This window comes from Solea senegalensis, linkage group LG13 (assembly GCF_019176455.1).
Source record: "Solea senegalensis isolate Sse05_10M linkage group LG13, IFAPA_SoseM_1, whole genome shotgun sequence".
Classification (NCBI taxonomy): Eukaryota; Metazoa; Chordata; class Actinopteri; order Pleuronectiformes; family Soleidae; genus Solea; species Solea senegalensis.
In genome coordinates, this window is record NC_058033.1 from 6,675,426 (window position 1) to 6,694,724 (window position 19,299).

The 19,299-nt window shown below is 41.3% G+C and overlaps 1 protein-coding gene across 1 annotated transcript in view; it reads left to right on the top strand.

The window, feature by feature from the left end:
* Window positions 1–19,299, top strand: part of klf8 (Kruppel-like factor 8) — a 61,871-nt gene that overhangs the window by 695 nt on the left and 41,877 nt on the right. The window lies entirely within an intron of this gene.

A 19,299-nucleotide genomic window follows, 5' to 3' on the forward strand; every position in this document is an offset into this window, starting at 1 on the left:
GGTCCTGAAGACTTTTTAATTTCCTGGAGACTTACTCTAACCTTAACCATAACTACTACTGACCTATCCCTAACCCTGACCCCTGACCTTAACCTTACCCTAACCCCAGTTTAACTTTAAAACATGTCTTCACCTTAAAATGTAATAATACATGTTACGAGGACTTGATTGAGTCCCCACCATGTGAGTGTAGGTCCCCACAACATAAGGAATACCAGGTACACACACACAGCCATGTGCAGCGCCTCCAGCTACTCTTTAAAGGTTCCGCTGCTTCCTCTTTGTGCCTTTAAATGAGTCCACACTTCAGCGGCGTGTGTGTGTGTGTCTCCATCCACACGACTGTGCGTTCAGACAGAAGCAATCAGCGTCCACACTGACATCATATGACCTTTCAGGTCCACTGTTTGTGTTTGTGTGTCAGTGTAAACAGGAAGTTGTCCTGGTTGTTTTCTTCATTTCTGAATGTAACAAGAAATTAGCCAGTGTGCTTACATTAGTCAGACTAAGACAATAATTCAGTTTTCTTAATGTCAAATTGAGGTAGTCTTAGTTGGACTAACACTTGGATAATGCGATTTATAATCTGATTACTCCTGCATGTGTACACTTAGTCAGACTGGAGTCGGAGTGAAGGTCAACAGGAAACCGATTCAATGCACACGAGCTTATAGAAAGATATAGCACCACCTACAGAGGCGGAGTCACACGTAGACACCCAATAACACACAGATTTTCTTCTCAGACTCTGCACCTTGTCCAGTTGCCTGTCTTAGTCAGACTATGGCCTTAGCTGGATGAAGCTGTGCATGTAAACGTACTAGTTTCACTTTCCCCTCACAGCTGAGAGTTTGTTTCAATTCAGTTCAATTCAACTTTATTTGTGTAGCACCAAATCACAACATAGTCTGCCGAGACAGGTTGCGGTGAAAGGAAAATGTGGGGACAAAGGAGAGGTGGGGGGGAGAGACACCAGGAACAAGACATTGATGAATGAGTTATGACATGTTCATAGTACAACAATGTCATTGATACAGGCAGCAGCAGAGATTGTTGATATACACTTACACCGATATCTTTAATCATAGCATAATATTAATGACAATAATTATCAAACACATGTGGATGAAGCCTCCGTTTCAAGTCAATAGGCCATAAATGTCAGAAACATGGCTGCGTCCACATTACCAGGCTGAAGTGACGATTATGCGATTTCAAAAAAATGCTGTGGTTTTTCTTGTTTCTTTGTTTCTTTGTCGTTCCGTTCCCGTTGTCGCCCAGAAGTGACCATTCTCCGCCAGGTCCAACAACACAACACAACACAGCTATCATTCTTTTGTTGTGTACCATTCACATTATAAGTATAAACAAGGATAACCAACTAAAAATGTCAATAACAAGCAGCTACAGCATTTTAGCTGAGTCATGTTGTGGGCTGTTTATTTCGTCTTTATGGGAGAAGAATATTTGTTCCTTGTTTGGGAGAATATTTGTCTTTGAAATAGCACAAATGTGTCGTCAACAGCTTCAAGGTGTTAAATGATATCGGCAGTGTTTGTGATATCGGGTATCATGCACAAAAAAGTGGAATCGTGCCACCCTGAGTGCAGATATCATCAAAAGTAAATGCTCAGACAGGCGAGGTTTTAGATTTACGAGTGCTTAAATGTCAAATGAACGACTCACGGGTCAGAGCATCAACACACCGTATATGTCACGTGACCTCACCTCAGCGCGGGCTCTTAATTTCTGTTACAGACGCACATAAATCAGACCAACTGTGAGACCCTAAGTGGAAAGCAGCAGCAAGCAGCAGACCCGTGTGTGTGTGTGTGTAGCCTTGTGACTGCTCTTCCCCGCACTCTGCTCTGAGTCACCGGCGCCGCGTTCGCCAAGTACAGTAAATCAGCTGAAGTGTGCAGCTGGCGTTGTCCTGGAACAGCGACGCTTCACCCTCAGTGGGTTTGACTAACAATGGAAACAGGTTTGAATGGAGTTTAAGAAATAAAAAGAAAGAGGAAAAAAAAGAAGGTTGTTTTCATGTCTGCGGAGTCTGGAAAAGCGAAAAAGTCAAAGCAGCAGACGTGTTTTCCAGCAGCAGAGCAACTTTGGCGATCGTGAGCCGAATCGCGACCCGCTCAGTGGTATTTCAGTTCAGTGACTGGGTCAGACACGACACAAACACACAAACAATCTTTTGACCTGTGAATCAGATGTTTTGGGTAACTGAATCATTAGAATCAGTTCATTTAAAAAGGTTTGTTCACAGAATCGTTCAATACTCCCTGCATGACCGTTCTGAATGACTCCATCACTGAACTGAAATACCACTGAATGAGATTTTATGGCTGCAGAATTGTCACAAAAAAGTTCAAATGAGTGAGTTCTTCTGCCACATTTTTCCCCAAGATAACTTTCACTTTCCATATCTGGCAGTTATTCAACCGTTTAGGAATCATGGTACTGAGAAGCTACCGTAATGACAAGTATATGGGTGCAAAGCTCTATTTCTCTGCTTTCCAGTGTCCATCCATCCATCGCGGTCGCGGGGGTCACATTTTCCAGATATCACAAATGGTCTAGGAGTTACGGTAAACACAAAAAGAAGACGTCGTCGTTTTCCCCAAAGTAGTGTCAACCGATATCCCGAAAAACGTTAGATTCTCCTGAACTCTTTTTTGTGGGTTTTCTTTGCGCGACATTTGAAGTCACATTGTGTGTGTTTTTTTTTAAATTTTGACCTCTATGAGGTCCCGGCTGTGTGTCGGTGCCCTCTGTGAGGTCATGGCTGTGTGTGTGGGTGGGTTGTGACACACTCGTGCACACATGTTCCAGGACCCCCGTTATCCCAAGAACATGACACCGGACTCAGCCTGGCCCCGGTCCAAATTGTATTCAGGTTAATCAGGTTGGGCTGGGCCACCTCCACCTCCTCTTAAAACCCTGAGAGGATCTGATCCGCACTGCCGGCCTTATCAGATGTGATCATGTGATCATGGCAGAGTGTGAACGGTGAAGTGCAGGAGAAGTGTGTCTCACAGTCTGGATCAGGTCCAGTTGTTCTTCACAGGCCTCAGCTGCGACATCTTCTCTGAGGCTGAAAGAAAAGAGTGTCTGAATATGAGCCCAGTTTTTTCCCCCATCACTCATCTACTGTTGTTTACAGCAGCTGTCAGGCAGTTTGAAGGGGCAATTCAGGATTTTGCAGTTGTGTGAGGCACTTACATACAGCTGACGCCCGGATGCCGAGGAACTTCATTGTTGTTTGTGGTTTGTAGTTACATGTAAAGTTACTTTTATTTCATACATTTAAAAAGTACCCAACATGTTCCAGTTACAAATAAAAGTGCTAGATACTGCATGCATTTAAAAAGTACCAGAATTAAACATGTAAAAAAGGGACGAGATATCCCATATATTTGAAAAGTACTCAATATTGTTCACATTTAAAGAGTACCCAACGTGTTCAAGTTACATATAAAAGTACTAGATATTGCATACATGCAAAAAAAGTTTGCATGTTAAATAAACATAAACACACATAAAAGTACTACAGGTGGCATACACTTTTTAGAAAGTACCTAAAGTTCTCTTAATTAAATGTATAAAAGTACCTTAAGTGCTCCCATAAATAAAAGTACTTAGCATACTCCAGTTAATTAAACATCTTCAAAAAGGTTACTGCACTAGAATTGCATACATTTAATTAGTTGGCTCAAGCTGTAGCTCATTAAATGTGTAGAAAAGTACCAAATATATTAATTAAAAAGCACTTAAAAACATGTAATGTATGTCAGTGTAATTTTCCACTTCAAGCCTTTACCCAAAAAGGTAATGGAGGTGTGTATCACACTGCACCAAAGTCTATTGACAGAAACAGCGATTTTGAGCTCAGCCGTCACAGGAGTTGTTGATTTGCTCGCCGCCTCCTCTCGTTAGTTCACATGTGTTATCTCGAGACTTCGCCGTTTGAAGTCCTTCACTCTGGTTCACCCGAGTGACACAAAGTGACCAAATCGTGGCAGCGGCACATCCCTTGCGCTAAAATCACTGTTTTTTAAATGGACTCTGGTGTGAGGCGGAGGGTGCGCGTTAAAAAACCCTTAATCTGGCTAAAGTGGCTAAAATCCGTGTGATTTTTTCATTGTTTACTCGAGATTTACATCTATTTTGCCCGTTCCTTCTTCCTTTAAGTTCTTTTCTTTCTTTGTTTACATTCAACATTTGACCCAGATCAGTATATTTTATTCCAATGACATGGAAACTGAAATCAATTTCCTCTCTTAAGGCGGGAGCGCGATAATGGAAGTGAATTTAACTGATAGTGGCGCGGTGATTGTGCATCACACTGAAACAGCTGTTATATATATATATTTATACGTGTGTGCGTGTGTGTGTGTGTGTGTGTGTGTGTCCTGAATCAGCTGGGGTTTACATTCCAGGGCAGGGCATAAGCAATCAAGGCTTCTTGAATACAAAGTCTGTGTATGTGTGTGTGTGTGTTTGTGTGCCGACTGCACACAGTAGGCAATAATTAACTTTGCTGCACAAAAATTGGACCAAACTACTAAGAAAGTGCTCTTTCACACAATATATGAAGACACACAAGTGTCACAACGGCTTGTCATGGTGACATGGATGGATGGAAGGTCAGGAATCAGTCTCTTGTTACCTGTATGTTATTATTATTGTTATTATAATAATAATAATAGCCTGTAGTAAGAGCGTGTGTGTGTGTGTTCACCAGTTTTAAGCACTTAACTGTGTCATTCAAGAAGAAACAAGTTTAAATTGATTAACAATAAAAACAGCTGTTGTTGTAGCAAACGTCTTTGTGTTGTGTTCACACCCGTTTTGGATTCCTGTGCTTTGTGGAAAACCAGGAATACCCGGAAATCAATTTCCCAGTCAAGGAAAATTAGAGCATACGTGTTAAAATGTGTGTATTTCTCGTGCTGACAACAATACGCCCGTTATTATAAACAGTTCTGTACATTTTCCAACTGACTTTTCCTGTTTCTTTGTACACTGATCACTTTTAAGAGACTTGCAGAAACTAGGGATGAGAACAACATTTTTTAAACCCTATATATCACACAGACTGTTAATAAAATGTAAATAAAAACCAGCAACAGCATTGAATTATATCTTTAAAAACAACTGCAGGTAGTAACTGCCACAAAATATAGAATTTTAATCAAAATCCCCATCTGCAGGATTACACTTTACTGTCAGACTATTCATCTGGATCTGATCCACGTTACACGATCAGCTATGTTACAATTCTACCCACTGATAAATTACAGTTTCTGTTTAACTTCAACATGGTTCAGTCCCATTGAACAAGTTCAGATACATATATCTCAGTGACTTCTTAACAGATCAATCCATTATTTGAGATAGGTAGGTATCAATGGGCAAAACAGCAAAAACATGTCAAAACTTGTCGGATTGGAACGAAATTTGGTACGTGTATGCAGGGTCAGACACTCTTACATATACTTACATATCTGATTATTTTTCACAACCTGCTTACACTGTGACTCATATCTGATATCTGATAACTGGTTAACACTTGGGGAAACAGTTTTGGCGTGACACCTGACGGATGTGATTGTAGATAGTGTACCATGAATATATGAACTGGCTTGAAGTGAAGTCGAGGAGGTTTTCGAGGTAAAAAGTTAAAGGGAAAGTAGCTGCAGTGGAACCACAGAGACGGAATGTCATAAATCGATACTTTGTAATGATGTCGACGGTACAGGCGGTCACATTTGTAATTTAAAGGCACTGGAGATTAGTCCTCGCACGCTCCGCTGACTGACCGAGCTGAGCGCTCGCGAATAAGTGCGGCAGAAAGTGTTTTCCGGCCAGTGCGGAAGGTGTCGGAGCGAACTGGCTCACTGCACTTTCCCATTTCCTCTTTTTATGTGATGCTCTCATTCAGAGTAATTTACAACAGTTGCGGCGGCACAATAAGGTTCAGCTCCTCAATCACCGACGTTAAAAAGTGAGCAGTGGGGACGAGGGCGGAGGGGATGGACGACATGAGGGTGCACTGACTTATATTTAACGTTTTTTTTTTTTTAATGAAATCAACGATCCAAATGCAGGATAGAGCATGTATGCCGAGCCGAGCCAAGCCGGGACAGTTGGGACTGGGCTGAATTTGTCAGTTGACAAGTTCTTTTACTGAAAAATGGAGTAAAATCGAGTGAATTCAAATTGCTTTATAGAAAATGTGGCGTAAACATCATTTGGAAAATTTTTACATTGTCTTATCGTAGTTGTTTCAGTTGATGGCCTAAAAAGAAAAAGGCAAAATCCGATAACTCATTGCTAACTTTTTGCTAATTGCTAACATTGGGAACTTCATCAAACGCAGTCTGTAGAACCTCTCTGCATATTTGACTGACAGCTAACCAGAAAAGGTCAGAAAGTTACCGTTCATTTTGTCAAATAACAGTAAAATTATCAACAGTAGCTATCTTGCAATCCCTCGCCGGTGTTTTTTTTTTGAGTTGGAAACCTGACTTTTCTAGGCTCGGAAATGCTGACTTTTGACTACAACTGGAGTCCAGTAGGGAGTCAGGGCTAATTTAAGAGGGAAAACAAGACAGGAAGTCAAACTGAACAAGGTGAACCAGGAAGAAGTACAAAATAAAACAGGAGACCACAAGCAAAGATTCAGAACTGAAACAACAACGGAAACGGTTGTTGAAATCTGACTTTCCTCCACCTGGCTTCCAACTACAATTAGAATGCACCACAAGTCCACTTGGGAGCCAACTAGAGATGAAAAACAGGACAGGAAGTAAAAAATAAACAAGGTACACACACTAGGAAGAAGTACAAAATAAAAAAGGAAACCCTGAGCAAAGATTAAATGTTAAAGAAAACTGAAAGAACAACCACGACAACGAAAAGTCAAAACTGAATAAACAGAAATTTCCCAGGGGTCACAATGACAATATTACATCTCCACCTGGTGACCGCTTCCTCCTTCCAACCTTTCACTAAGCGCCTCAGCGTAGGACTGGAAAGTCGCTCAGCTCGCCGCTCGTCTGCCTGTGTGTGTGTGTGTGTGCGCTGCACAAGAGATAAATCACCAAGGTATGAAGGGTGTGAGGAATGGACTGAGCACGTTGGGATCATCTCAAGGGTTATTGCCGGCGCGGGCCTTTATGCCCGGGTCATTCAGTCACTGAATCACTGGGATTTAATGGGAATGGATGGACTGGAGAGCAGGAGGGAGGTTCATGTCGCATGTGTGTGTATGAGTGTGTGTGTGTGTTTCTCTCGTCTGAGTCCGATATTCATGTTTTATAGGACATTCAAACAGATTTACTCAGGGCTTTACAAACACGTTCAAAGCAGTGACTCACAAACACTGGGTAGGGACCCACAAATGGATCGGGACTTGATTTTTTTGGAGTCCCCAAATACATTTTTCTCAAGGAAATATTTTAAATCAGGGTGTTCCCAAACGTTGTATATGGTGACCCACATTTAATCATTAATCATGAGTTGGGGAAATTTGTGCATAATATAAAGATTATTGCTACTTTTAAGGCTATTTCTAATGATTTTTATTTTCTAACGGGCAAACCAGACCATTTCAAGATCTACTGTTTGTTTGCTAAATGAATCACAACAAGAAATAAATCTTAAAGGAAATCTTCAGGAATGATCGTTTTAAACAACATGCATAAAATAATTGCTAAATTAATTGCTAAATCATGCACACATTTGCTATCGTCACAATTTCATTCATTAGTCATTTGGGTCACAAGTGTTTGCCATCTTTAAAACATGGGTCGCCACATATATAAAAGGTTGGGAACCACTCAGTCAGAGAATACGTACAGCTTGAAAACAATAGAGGTCGATAATCACCGTAGTCTGAGGGCGGCTGGACAGTTTCTGGGAGTGGAGTAAAAGATAAGATAGTGTGACAAAACAAAAAATAGAAAGAAGAGAAATTGATACCATAAAAACGTAATACATGGCATACCATTCCATGTAAGTTTATATGCAGTATAATTTATGCTAAACCCGAGCATCCAGGGTCTAAAGAGGACATTTTAGTGTCTGTAGGGTTCATAAAATTTGTTACAGGAAGAAAAGTGAATATAAAAAAGTCAGGTGAAAGTCATAAAAAAAACCAGCACTCGCTTGAACTAAGAAAACTTTCCTCCTTTATCCAAAGATGTCACAATTCCAGACATGTGTTTGATAACAGGACACACACACACACCCGGGATGAGCGGGTACGATACTCAGAATTAGTATCAGGCCGATATTGGACAAAATCACCAGTAACCCAACTTTGTGGTGACACGTGGTGACTCTCTTAAACTTTGTGAGCTGGTGTAGAAAATGTCACATGACCTTCACAGGGACCTTGACCTCAACCCCATCCAGCAACGTCGCATGAACTTTGTTCTTTGTACCCCTTTATGGTTTGTTTCCACCGAGTGGAATGGTTGGGTTTGGTACTGTACTTTGTGTTTCCATTAGGAATAGTGAAAAATAACCAACTCCAACCTTTCAATTTTTGGGTACCCTTCCCTTGGATTAACATAGTTTTGGTTCCGTACGGGTGGAGCTAGACCGATGGCAGTCAGCAGATTAGGCGACAGGTGTGTTTGATTCATGTGTCGTACGTCACACTCATGACTCTTCCAGTGACGGCACATTTTAATATCGTCAGAGCAGGTACAAAAAGAAAATAAGTTACTATCACTGATGGATGGAAAAGAAAAAAAAAAACCCCCAAGAAGAGTCGAGTCATGCTGAGTCGTGCTACAACTGTATAATGCTGTACAGTAGTGGGACAAAGGTGAACAGACTTTCTTGCTCGGTTTCAGCAGACAAGCGCCGTGGAGAATCAGAATTATTGGTGTTGTCACAGTGTGTGTGTTTTTCTCCGGTTTTGCCTCGCTGTGGCTCGCCTGCCCCAGGGCTTTAGCGCTATTTATAGAGACTCAGCAGTGTTTACATGGTGAAGGCAGAACAGAGTGAGGCCGCTGGATTTCTCTTGTCACGGTTCCAAAGTACACCCCTTGACACCTCTGCTCAGGTCATTGCTCACATTTTGTTGTCTTTTTGAAAAAGCGGGCACCTAGTTCAGACAGTTTGCGCTCTTGAAAACAAGAAACACCGTGTCACGACTCACACAAACTAAGAAATCACAGCCAGGCTCATTAGACTTAAATAGGACCTTGTTGCAGTGTCATTACACTAGTTCAGTATTTATCAGATCTGTCAACAAAATAGTTCCTACTTCTACTCCTGGCATGGGTTTGGTTGGACAGTTCTTGGGGTGGGGGGGGGGGAGAATGAGATCTGGTTCAAGTTGAGACTATTTGACTCTGTTACAAGACGTTCAGGCAGCTGCAGCACTCATATGCATCTGGAACTATGTGTACCAGAGGCCTCCTCCTCCTCCTCCTTAATTTCATTTACATCTACATGTGTTGTCTTTTCTCGTGTTCCTGTTGTTCCCACTCCTCTGTTCCATCTGTTGACTGGGCGGTTCAAAGATTAGATTAAATTAACCCAGTTAATCTGTTTGATAAGCATACTTAATGAGTTTTTTATTGATTTGTAAAAGTCACAGTAGAACATTTGTGTTCACAAAGTGCTTTTAAATCCCGTCAAATGAAGATGAAATCACACAATAACACATTCTAAGACATCACAGAGAAAAAACAACATCATTTTCACATCAACAGCAATCTGGAGCGAGAGAATCTGATGGGTTTTTGGAGATTTGGAGTTCTGTCACCCCACGTTTGGTTCTTCTTCTGTTTCTGTTGTGGTTGAGAAAGAGAGAACGTATGAGGAACCAAGGCCTGCGTGAAGGAGTGTGGATGTTGAGATGGTTGGTGTGGAAGAAAGTGGTCTCGGCGAGAAGGTGTGGGTGGGTGAGTTCTGTCACCCCAGGTTTGATGCTTCTTCCATTGTGGTTGAAAGAGAAGGTTTGAGTCTGAGGAACCAAGGCCTGCGTGAAGGAGTGTGGATGTTGAGAAGGTCTGTGTGGTAGGAACAGGTCTGGTCATGGAGAGCTTTCTGTTTGAGGAAAAGAACTTGGATGTATTGTTGGATGGGGGGCCATTGGAGGTTCTCAAGGACAGGGGCAGGGGTGATGTGGTCTTGGAGAGCAGGTGTGAGTGAGTGAAGGAGTTTTGGAATTCTGTCACCCCAGGTTTGGTGCTTGAAGGAGTGTAGATTTTGTTATTTGGTCAGATAGGAACGGGCCTGGTCATGAAGAGCTTTGTGTGTGAGGAGAAGGACTTGGATGGGGAGCCATTGGAGGTTCTTGAGGACAGGGGTGGGAGTGATGTGGTCTTCAAAAAAACTCACAGGCATTGTCAAGCGAAGTTCGGTAATATCATTGATCTTAAGTTTAGTTCAGTCAGACAGAAAAATCCTCCCCTGCTTTCTGACAAACCTGTAGAAAACAGGAAGCAAGACACGCATGTCACATGTAACATGATCACATGACCCATCTGAGAGAGAAGGGAAGTGGCTGAAACATGTCAAAGTAATCATCATCTTCACATGAATAGCAATCTGGAGCGAGAGAGATTTTCACATGACTTGAAGGTTTACCATCCTGTACAATCGGATGTTTGTTTTTTTCTGGAGAGCAAAAAACCTAAGCTCAAATATACCATGTCAAACTGTCTGTTTCCTGTTCATCTTGTGTCTGATTAGTATACTATTACTATTTTAACAATCCATGGAATGAATGGGTTTATGACAAAGAAAATCATTAAAACCGAAAACATGACCTTTGAGAACATCATCATCTCAAGGTTTGGCGAACACTGATCTAAATTTTTCAACATTTACTGACATTTTAGGGAATGATATTTGAGAAAAAAATCAACATATGAATTGATTATGAAATAACAGTTAGCTGCAGCCCTTTATGGGACAGTTTATCACTTGGTCGGCGTGTACAGGCTGGCGGTTGGCCTGTGTCAGTGTTTTTTAACAGCACCCTGGTGTGGCTGGTGTTTGTGGAGCTGGCGCCCGGAGTCTCCTGGTGTAAACAATATCTCGCTCTAATAGTCGGAGCGGAGTTGAAGTTTATCTGGAGGTCATGAAGCTGCTGAGAGTTTGTCATGTGAGCTGCTGCCTCAGAAGAGACGGCTTTGTTAAGACCCTGCGGTTCATAGTGGCGTCCCGGGTCCAGCGCGTCTTCCTCTCTGTCTTCCTCTCTTTCCTCCCCCAATGTCTCTCTGTTTACCCTCCATTCACATCCTACAGGTGCAGATTTCAGTCATGTGTCAATAATGGCTTCCTCCTCTGCAGCATCCAGGCTTGTTTATGAGTTCTGTGCCAAATATATGTCTGAGATAATATCCTTTTTTTTTTTTAAGACGGCTTTTCATTCACAGAACCTTGAGTTCTGGCAGTGTTCGTTGGAAGCGCTCCACCGTAGCATTAGTGCTCACTCTGCACATTAACCCAGTGAGAAGAGGAAAACTCAAAACTCAGCTGAAGACCTGCTGACAAGCTTTGTAATTCGCTCAGAACTGGAATGTCTGAAGAGTTTGAGCGGCACACACACGCACACACACACACATCCTGTATCTGGAGATAATATCAACAGGAATGCAAATGTGACCCTGAACTCTGTGTGTGTGTGTGTGTGTGTGACATGTATCCAAACAGTCTTGTAAATATGAGACAAAATAATTGATAAGTGGTTAAAATGAAAAATTAAGATATGTGATGGTATAAGTTAAACAATTCATGATCTGTAACTGTTCCTGGACACAGTTCTAGATAACTCAACGTGTGTTCGTCATAGCATGGTTATTATTATTATTATTATTGTTATTATTATTATTATTATACACATCAAACACACAAACCAGTGACTGGTCGCTAAATAAACCAGATTCCAGACAATTCATTCCACCTTTTCACTCATGGAAAAGCAAAAAAAGTGGAGTTGCCCTCTGCTGAGCCCGGTGGTAATCACTTCAGACGGCCTGATGCACTTCTAGTCTGTATAATTTCAACTCAATCTAGTTTGTAGCTGGATATCCAGGTTTTTGGATGAAAGGTGGTCAGATAACTATAAATGCCTCCGATACTGCCTAAGAATTGTGTCTTGGACGTCGGCAATTACTCAAATAGATGCGCTGATGTCTCTGCAAGTATGGAGAAGCCTTAAAGTGTTGTGTTCCTGGTGCAGGAGGAGAACAGTGGAAAGAAGACGTTAGACAACACAGAACAAGGTCACAGTGTCACAGTCTAAAGACGCAATTACTTAGTTGACTGACAGAAAATCATTGTTTGCTAGTTTAAGCTTCTCAAATGTGACAATTTGATGATTTTCTGCTGCTAAAATGACAGAATTCTGAGCTGCTTGGGTAGAACTAGACCTACGAAAGCGTCTTCCCAGGACAACGTCACTGGAACTCCTTCCTCACATAAGGGGAACTATCACCTTTTGCCTGACAGTGTCGGCGAACCAATTAGCCCAAAGTTATCTTTAGCCAATTGAGCTAATGTGCAGCTAATATTCGGCCCATGTGCACAGTCACTGTCTCACATAATAACTTCTGTTTAATGATTATTCCAGCACATGCAGAGAGAAAAAGAGAATTCATTTCTATTCTTCTGACGTCTGTGGTGCAGTGGACGGTCGGTCCACATCCTTGAAATCTGAATAGTCTGGAAGATAGTGAAATTTAATGTCAGATTAGTGCATTAAAATGAATGCATCCTTGTGTTTCAGGAGGTTGTGCCGTATGGTTAGCGCAACTCAGAAAATGTGGATGAAAATTGCAGAATTGAGCAATAAATATGGAATCACTTGCTGGATTTGCCATAATTTGACTGAACTTGCAGTTTTGTGGACAAACACAGCGTCAAAATTAGCGGTTCTCAAACTTTTTATCCCAAGTACAACCTATAATTTAATATTAAGTAGAGGGTTGTTTGTTTTTTAGCAACTTTAGCCTCTCTCGCACCAAATTCCATAGAGAAAATCAGCAATTTTAGCTGCTTAGTAACACCATTATCAGACTTTTCATAGGAGGCACGTTTATTCCCAATAAAATAATTTGCTCCTTCATCGTCATCCTCTTCCTCACATACAGTATACTTCACACACTGGTATAGTGAGATTAGATTAAGATTAAATCAGATGCAGCAAGGATAAATGGACTCTAATTATGATTTATTAAATTATTATTCTTTTTTTGTGTGTTATTGATTTAATTTTCTACACACCTGGGTCAAAATTCCAAGGACCACTGGTGGTACACGCGCCACAGTTTGAGAACAGTTATGAGTCAAACAATAAAGTTATTCTGTAAATTCTGCCAGCAAGCGGTCGATTAATAAACAATAATAAATAAACAAATTAAAAAATACTGTACATGTGACATCTGCTTAGCTTCTACAGGAGCTTTAATTAAAGATAAAAATGGAAAAGCAGTTGCTCCGATACAAAGAACATTTTATAAAAACTTTGAAAAGTAACTTTAAAAAGTTACAAAAAAACGTACGGAAAACATGGCTTCCAGTGTTTTGGGGGCGGAGCTTTGACCAGGGACAATGAGACCATATAAAATTGTCCCATAACTATGAATTGGACCAAAGTAATTGCGATTCATGACATTATATGAATATTATGATCACATCTTCACACATAGGAAATAACAAGCTTGTGGAACAGATGCAGGCGCCCCCTTGTGGACTGTATTATTGATATATTAACGATTTTCTCCATTCGCACTTATCTCAATCATGGAAATTCACCAAGATTTTTGTGATTTTATCAGTCACGTCCTTAGTGTGAATTTTAAAAAACTGTGTGTGTGTTATAACTCAGCTGCTCTGAGGGTTTTTTTCCCTAATCTTAGCAAAGGGGAAATGGAAGCTTAAGTGTGTGTGTTCATTATTTCTGGGTCTAGTGAATGTGTGTTTCTTCTAGAGGGAATGTGTGACTGAATTATGTGAATGAGTGTGTCTGTGTGTATGTGCGCGCATGTGTGGTGGGTGGGGCCTATGGGTACGTCTGTGTGTGTGTGTGTGCAAGTGTGTGTGGGAAAGTGTGTATTTGGACACACATTCTTCTCAGTTGGATCCTGTGAATAGCTGCTGCATGCCAGTGTACATTCCGGTGTCTGTGTGTGTGTGTGTGTTGGCCGTGTCTCCTCAGATTAGGCCTTGATGCAGTGGTGATGGTGATGGTGGAAAGTGGAGCCCCCCCCCTCCTCCTCCTCCTCCAACACCACCACCACATCATAGTCATTAACAGAGGTGGTGGTGGTGGTGGTGGTGGGTTGGGATAGAATCCTGTCGTTATGGCAACTGAGGCCGCGCTGCCAAAATGGCCACAATGAGAAGAAATAAAAGGGGGGACGTGGGAGAGGAAAGGGAGGGAGCGAGGGTGGGGGAGGAAGAAGAGGAGGAGGCGGAAGTGAGTGGAGGGAGGGGGAGAGTGAAAAATGTGTGTGTGTGTGTGTGTTACAGGAGATAGAGGTTAAGGCAATGACAGAGAGACATATAGAGACAAGTGATGATGACACAGAGAGAGAGAGATGATCTGATAATGAGGTCATGGTTTTGTAGCGTGAACACACACACACACATACACACACACACGGACACATTGTAAGATTTACAGGGAGAATGACACTGATCTCATCGTTACTGTCACATTAGTGAAGCCACTTAGAAAAAACATAAAAGTTGAAGGTGACCTTCTTCTTCTTCGTCTTCTGAAAATACACGTTTTTGGTTCTTAGATCACATGAACGACACCTTTTACATCTTATAAAAGTGCAAAAATCAACATAAAATCCATTGGTGCTGCTTTTTCTCAATGTTAGACAGTCTTTTCTGGCTGGAAACCAATGTTTTTCAGCCGCTCTCTCTCCTACACCAAATCCCGTAGAGAAAACCATCTTTTTAAGCTTGTGTGGACACAGGAGTTGTTGATCCACTGCTGCATCCATTACTAAAGTTCATATGTGTTATTCTGCGTTATTCGGTGATTTCGGCGTCTGAAATCCTTTGTTCAGATTTGCCGAAGTGACATAAACTGACCACACGAGGCAGCAGCAGACCAGCCGCTCCTGTGTCCCCATGGGCTAAAAACGATGATTTTCTCTATGGGGTTTGGTGCAGGAGACGTGGGGTTGTGAAGTCTTACATAGTGGATTTTTCACTTTTTTTAATAATCTGTGTATGAGCAGTAATCTGTGTCTGTAATATACACAGCATATATCATGTGACCTTTCTGGGCACATGTGTGTGTGTGTGTGCGCTGCTGTTAACAGGAAGTAGTTTTTCTCGTCTGCAGCTGTTTGCTCAGTCTCCAGATGTCACAGCACATATAACACACACTTAAACTAGGACTGAATGTTAATTTCCCCCCATTTTTATTTGAAATGTGGATTAGGATTTAATAAATAAGGAAAACAAATCAACTCTTTGTTGGGGGGGCTCTAGACTGCTAGAGTCCTGGGTCTGGACTCAGTTCAGGATCCAGGTTCCATGTCAGTTCCTCTGCGTCGTGTTTACAGATGATAAAGTTGTCAAAAGAGGGAACAACAGTCATTTCATCCACTTTCTTTTCCACTGTGATTGACAGACGGGAGCTGTGGAACAGTGTGTGTGTGTGTGTGTGTGTGTGCATCACACTCATGTTTGAGGTTAGGTCAGGCCTCTAAGTACTTCAGTGTGAGCTATAGAGAAGTGCTCCGACCACAGCTCTGTGGTTTGGACACGTGTGTGTGTCTGTGTGCGTGTGTGTGTGTGAGAAAGGTTATAGAAGTATGAGTGAGTGAGTTTGTGCACGTTGTGTATCGTTGTCTAGTTGCAAAATTAATTTAAATAATAATGTAGAGCATGTGTGTGTACGTGTACGTGTGTGAACACATGTGTGCATGTAGTTGTGTAGGAACTTGAAATGCTTTGCATGTACATGTGTGTGTCTGTGTGTGAGAGAAACACAGAGTTTGTACAGTGTACTGTGTAGTTGTGTAATTGTACAACATGTATAACCAACTTTACATGTGTGCGTTTGTGTGTATGTCACACACGTAAAAAGATACAGACAATCAGAGACAGTTTGTGTCATAGAAACAAAAAAAACGACAATTTGTGTGTGTAGTAGACAAGTTCTGATTAAAATCTGTCTTTGTGAGGACATTTTGTGAAGGGTGAGGGGCTGGGGAATGTGTGTGCGCGTGTGTGTGTGTAGGGAAGTTGTGCACAGCTTTGCGTCAGCAGGGTGTGGTGTGATAACAGCTATAGGCAGCTTCTCTCTGTCTCTCTATCAGCCAGATGGAGACACACCCAGTTCTTCGTTGCACACATGTACGCACACACAGTGTGTGTGTGTGTTGTGTGTGTGTGTGACCAACATTTGAAAACAAACCACTAATAATAATATAATAATGTATATATTTAAAAATGATCATTAATTATTACAAAAAGAAAATGAAAGAGATCAGCAGTTACAGTAGCAGTGATTTCAGTGACCGACGTGTTTCGCAGACGCGGGTCATGTTTGGCTGCTCGCCAGCGAGCAGCATCTGTCCTCGCCGCGAACGAGCCAATCAGCGGCGACGTGAGTCCACAGAGAGACACACACACACACACACACACACACACACACAGACGCTGAATAATCCCAGCCTAAACAAGCCAGGTGAAAATAAATAAAAAACATCAACATGGGAACTGTGTGGAAAATCACGGCAACATCTGGCGAACCCACGTGGCAGCTGTGGTCACAATTCATTTAAATACACGCTCATTAATAGATTACAGATGAGTTTAATAGGAGACATTCATCATATGTTTTATCTTCTTATCCTTTCGTGGTTTTGTTGCATGTTTCCTGTTTGACTTTTTCATCATCATCATCGTCATCTCCCTCTGATAAAAAAACACACTCCGTTTCCTCCCTGCTCATCAAACCAGAGCTGAAGAACACAGCAAATATGATTCTAAATAAATCATAAAGTCACTTTTGATGAGCAAAGAGGCAACGATTCCACGAGAAGCATCTTAATAAAGACGACAAAGTCTTTTCTGTTTGGTTTTCACCCAATCTGGAACCAAAAATAGCAAAATTATTAGCTCTTAAAAACCACACGGTGGATACAAATAGATAGATCTATGCTTCGATGCTTCTGTCGTTGTCATGGCAACCAATGTGCAGCATCAACAGCAACATTGTGGTTGTTTTTGTTGATTTCTTTTAAATAAAATGTACACACACACACACACACACACACAAGTATTTAAATCATCCCAAACAGCACTCTCTGCTGGATGTTTTTGTAAAATTATCCGGTATATGAGCAATAATTGACACATGAAATAATAATAATAATATAATAAATAAATATTCACCTTCCAAACATACATGTATACATACACAACAGATTTAAAGGGCACTTTCACCCATTTTTTCCCCACTCGTGTTTGTTTCATTCACAAACTAGTGGAGTTGGATTAAATTTGACCCATTTTAGTTCCACTTATTTTATTTTTTTTGCTCATAAAACATGTTATCATGGACAGAAACACAGTGAAGAGCAGTGTGGGGCTTTATTTTACCGTTACTAAACTTCTGTTTTCTCCTCCACACACACACACACACAGATATATAAAACATGAGCAGAGCTGAGGTCAGACAGTGACAGACACTGAGGAGCTCAGAAAGAGAGAAAACTTTCCACTGTTTTTTTCCATCTCACCTGCCCCGCCCCCTCTTTCATCCCTTACTTGGTTTCTCCCATACCTTCTTCTTTGTCTAATTCTTCCTTGTCTTTGTTCCAATAAATTGTGGTGTCCAACTTTTTTGAGGAAAAAAGCTAATGCATATTTCACAGAATAAATAGTTCAAAATAAACCATAATAACTTGATATTAAGTGGTAGGCCACATGAAATTGGTCAGCGGACCACATGTGGCCCACGGACCACTGGTTGAGACCTTGCTTCTGTACACTAAAAAGGTTCCTGAAGTCCAAAATCACAGATTTAACTCTGTTTTCTTTAAGTTAACTGGTGTTATATCGACAAATCGATGGATAAAAGGAACTTTTTGAAACTTCTTCTCTCAGGTTCAGGTTCAGGTTGCACATATTTAGAGTATTTGTTGCAAACACACAAGGATTAGCTTCTGTTTGACACTAATGTTGACATTTGTGAAGCACAACAATACCCTGTGCTTAATTTTTGCGAGTTATCGTGTGTCAAAATTTCGGGCTTGCATTAAATCCTGCAGTCACAATTTAATTTCATTAATTAAAGTTCTCTCTTGTCCTCTGTCTCTCCTCCTGCTGAAGTTTTTTAATGAAGAAACCTCCCAGCGTGTTTTTGTTTTAATTGTGGCCTCACACAGGATTCACTGCTTTTGTTTTTGTTGTTTTTGTTCGTGACGGAACAGGTTTTTTGTTTTTTCTTTAACGCCTGACCAGCATCTGACAAACGGCTAACTGCCTGTGTCAACTCTGTCACTCATTAACCAAGCCCCGCCCTTTCCACGCACACACACCCACACAGATTCATGTACAGCTATCTTAGTGAGGACACTCTCACACCCTTAACATTAACCTCAACCACCCATGCCTGACTCTGACCCTAGAACCAACCGTCTTGTATGGTGTGTCCAGTCAAAATGTCCTCACAAAGAGTCACATACAAGAACAAACACACAGATACAGAAAGTGTGTGTGTGTTCTTGTAGTTGTGGCTTTGTGAGGACCAACAATTGGGGACATTTGTGAGGACATTTTGTCTGGTCCTCACATCTTTAAAAGGGCTTTTTGGGTGAGACCTGGTTTTAGGGTTATGTCCAAACACCCGTGAAAACCTATCTTTGTGAGGACATTTTGACTTTTTGTCTGTTAATGTCCTCACGACGAAGGTTGTGGGGGACATTTTGTCTGAGCCCCACACCTTTAAGTGCTTTTTGGGGATTAAGACCTGGTTGTGTCCTCACTAAGATATAAACACAAGTTTGTGACTGACTTAGAGTTTCCTGCGTCTCTTCTTGTCTCTCAGGGACGACTCCATATGGAGTGCGTTTGTGTTTGTGTTTAAAAACCATATAAACCACAGGAAGTGAGCACATTTTAGCTGGTCCTCACATTCTGTCCCACCATAAAACAGGCTCTTTATGGATTAAGATTTAGCTTTAGGGTTAAAATTAGTAAAGTATTAATAAAGAGTATTCAGCATCCAGATTTACAGTTAAGGGGAAACTTAAGAGGAATGTAGCTATAGGTGTGTAAGTGTGTCAG